Consider the following 278-nt stretch of genomic DNA (forward strand, 5'->3'; position numbering starts at 1 on the left):
AGACAGCAGCATGAACTTGGCGTTTAACGCCAAGTTACGTCGTCTATCCTTGCGCAAAGTATGGACTATTATATATTGCTGGAAAGCCCTGGATGTCTACTTTCCAACTCCGTTGAGAGCGCGCCAATTGGACTCCTGTAGCTCCAGAAAATCCATTTCGAGTGCAGGGAGGTCAGGATCCAACAGCATCAGCAGTCCTTTTTCAGCCTAAATCAGATTTTTGCTCAGCTCCCTCAATTTCAGCCAGAAAATACCTGAAATCACAGAAAAACACACAA

This window comes from Arachis duranensis, chromosome 3 (assembly GCF_000817695.3).
Source record: "Arachis duranensis cultivar V14167 chromosome 3, aradu.V14167.gnm2.J7QH, whole genome shotgun sequence".
Classification (NCBI taxonomy): Eukaryota; Viridiplantae; Streptophyta; class Magnoliopsida; order Fabales; family Fabaceae; genus Arachis; species Arachis duranensis.